Source organism: Schistocerca piceifrons, chromosome 2, assembly GCF_021461385.2.
Source record: "Schistocerca piceifrons isolate TAMUIC-IGC-003096 chromosome 2, iqSchPice1.1, whole genome shotgun sequence".
NCBI classification, from domain to species: Eukaryota; Metazoa; Arthropoda; class Insecta; order Orthoptera; family Acrididae; genus Schistocerca; species Schistocerca piceifrons.
This window is the reverse complement of record NC_060139.1, coordinates 398,303,281-398,306,777: the sequence shown is the minus strand read 5'-3', so window position 1 is coordinate 398,306,777 and position 3,497 is coordinate 398,303,281. Positions and strand designations below refer to the sequence as shown.

Here is a 3,497-nt window from a genome sequence, read left to right as displayed (position 1 = left end):
TGCTTGAGTAGCTCAGTTGGTAGAGCACTTGCCCACAAAAGGCAAAGGTCCCGAGTTCGAGTCTCGGTCAGGCACACAGTTTTAATCTGCCAGGAAGTTTCATATCAGTGCACACTCTGATGCAGAGCAGAAATCTCATTATGGAAATGCCAGAATTGTTTTGCAATTTAAAGTCATGATCAATTTCTTCAACCATGATTGCTGGAACTGAATGAATGTACCATTAATACCATCATCACTTTCAATGGAATCATAGACACAAAGAAGAATTAGAGGCAAAGGTTTGTAATAAACTCGTATGCAGACAAAGATTCTTATTGTAGAGTGATTGTCTTGGAAAACCACAGTAAAAAGTTAAATACTGTTCTCAGTTGCAAGTAGCATCTACTTGTGTTCTTGTACTGTCACTCTCTCTCCATAATATTTATCAGTATTCTTAATATACATTGTTAACATTACTTCAAAATTAAATATTATGTCTTTGGGCATGGTCTACATACAGTTAGGATTATTCTTATGACTGACTACACGAAGCTATCTACTTCAAATGCCTGTTGTTTACTGTAATAGAACTTTATATATGCGCCTGAATGCAAAGCGGTGATGAGTTCCTATGGATGAACATTCACTTTATTGTCTTAATCAATTGCAAGTGTAAATGTAATGGTAGGTAATAATAATAATAATAATAATAATAATAATAATAATAATAATGTCATTTGGCTCAGTGGCTTGGTACAAGTCTTTCAACTGGACTCCACTTCAGTGACTTGCGTTTCCCTAAGCCAGGGCTTCACAACATGCGGAGCAAGCTGTGAGCAGCAAGGCGCGAGCATGGAGCAGCGCGAGCAGGCTACCCCCACTACTGGACCAGAGCGGAGAGTGGGGAAAGTCACATGGGGCACACAACAGCTGCCGCCAGTCAATGTAAATCCGCGGCCACCTGCAGGGAAATCACTCACGAATTATTACTGCGACAAATGAAACAAATAAAGGAGAATGTACACATGCCACATAATTTTATTAGCTTAGTGTATGCCTCTACATTCGCATTAATTTGTGAACTGTTACACAATAAAAGGTGTCACTGAAGTGTGGGATTCTCGGTTATCTTGTACTTTTTGCCCTTTACAATTGCGTCTATGTTCGGAGTAATTGTTCTTGTGCATTTTAGGCGCAGCGTGCAGTTTAAATTTCGATCAGACATGCGTTTCTCAGGCACGTCTTGTTACATTTCATTGCAGAGAACAGTTGTTCACAAACATACGTGGAACCGAACATTGATACTATTGTAGCCACCAGTTTGTGCAAACGAGGGAATCTATCCTGAGGGAAGTGTCTGTGGAATTCCAAAATGTTTTTCTCGTTCTGAAATTTGTCTCTGTATTCTCTGTCACACTGCAGGTCAATAATTTCTAGCTGCAGCTCAGGACGAATCTCTTAAATATTCGCTGAATATGGAGAGCACAGATCAAAATCACTGTCTAGTGCTGTCAGATCTTGAAAGCGCTGATCAACTAAACTATGTGAATAACGTTCACAGTCTTTGTGAACATCTTGCATGGATGATAATTTAGGAAAATGAGCTAGGTTTCCTGTTTCCAGCTGACTCGCCCAAAGTGTCAATTTCATTTTAAAAGCTCGTATTCGATCTATGAAATGAGTAATTAGCAGATCTTTACCTTGTAGTAAAATGTTCAAAGCATTCAGATGGCTAGTTAAATGTGCTAAGAACGCGAGATCACGTTCAAACATGCGCGCGTATTTCCCCTCCCTCCCCTCCCTCCCTACTCCGCGACCTTGCACCTGCTCGCGAGCACATGCCTGAGCAGACGCGAGTACTCGCGCTCAAAACCGGCCAGTTGTTAAGCCCTGCCCTAAGCAATTGGCACCATCTTGAGATGTCTGCAAATCATTGGGCTATAGTTTTATAGTCATGGTTAAGAAGTGTGATGGGCCAAAGACTTTTGATTTCATACTTATTTTAATTTTTTGGGATTAGGACAATTTGACCTTTGAGGAACTGTGCTGGGGCATATACTCCATTTGTGATTTGTAGAAAGATATCTCTCAGGAGGTTCCAGAATTCTAGGTAGAATTCCCTGGCAGACTGTCAGTTCCATGTGACATTCATCCTGGATTCACCCTCAGTGCACATTGAGCTGAAGCTCATTGTCATTGAAATGTATGTTGAGCTGTAGACTCTATAAGGATTTTTGCCACATCATGCAGGAGACTATTAGTCACATTCTTTGCAGAGTTTTCCTCTGGAAGAATTCTGCAAAATATTGCTGTATTTCATATTTAACGCTGTGCTGTGTCTCAGTGTATTCCCTGTTCAGTTTGCATAGCTCAGTGTTTGATTAGATTAGATTTACTTTCATTCCATTTGATCCGTAGTGAGGAGGTCCTCCAGGATGTAGAATATGTCAGAAAAACAATAATACATGACAAATATTTACAACTGAAGCAAATAAGCTAATGCACCTTCCACAGGTCCCAAGTGGAATGATCATCATTTTTTTCAGTGAACATGATATGAAAGAATCATTTTACAAACACTAATTTACTAAGATCGCATTAATGCACTGAATTTAAAATATAAAAAAAAATGCTTTTTTTATTTATAAAGTAATAAACATATAATAGAACTACGACAATACTTATTTCGAATGGACACATTACTGCACTGAAGTGGTGCAGAAGTTAACATTCCACGTGGGAAAAATACTGCACTGAAATGGTGCAGTATATATATATATATATAAGAGGGAAACATTCCACGTGGTAAAAATATATCTAAAAACAAAGATGATGTGACTTACCAAACGAAAGTGCTGGCACATCGATAGACACACAAACAAACACAAACATACACACAAAATTCTAGCTTTCGCAACCAACGGTTGCTTCATCAGGAAAGAGGGAAGGAGAGGGAAAGACGAAAGGATGTGGGTTTTAAGGGAGAGGGTAAGGAGTCATTCCAGTCCCGGGAGCGGAAAGACTTACCTTAGGGGAAAAAAAGGACGGGTACACACACACACACACACACACACACACACACACACAAGCAGACATATTTAAAGTCACATTGCAAATAGAGATTTGTTAAGACACTTCAGCAGTTCTGTGGTGTGCTCCTCCCAGTTGAATTTATTATCAAGCTGTAATCCCAAGAATTTAACACTGTCCACTTCTTCTATCTGTCTGTCATTGTATATTAGGCATATACTCGTGGGACTCCCCTGACAAGTTCTGAACTGCATGTAGTGTTTTTTTTCAACATTTAGAGACAAAGAATTGGCTACGAACCAGTGATTAATGTTGAGAAATATTTTATCGGCCGATCTCTCTAAGACTAAACATGATTCGCTATTTATTGCAATGTTTGCATCATTGGCAAACAAAACAAACTTGGCATCTGGTAATGTTACTGATGAAAGGTCATTGATATACACAAGAAAAAGTAGGGGCTCTCAGATGCAACCTTGTGGGAC

The 3,497-nt window shown here is 39.3% G+C and overlaps 1 non-coding gene across 1 annotated transcript; it reads left to right on the top strand.

Moving 5' to 3' along the window:
• Trnal-caa lies at positions 1–75 on the top strand. Its single transcript has one exon. It is a non-coding gene; the product is annotated as a tRNA-Leu (tRNA).
• The last annotated feature ends 3,422 nt before the right edge of the window (positions 76–3,497 follow it).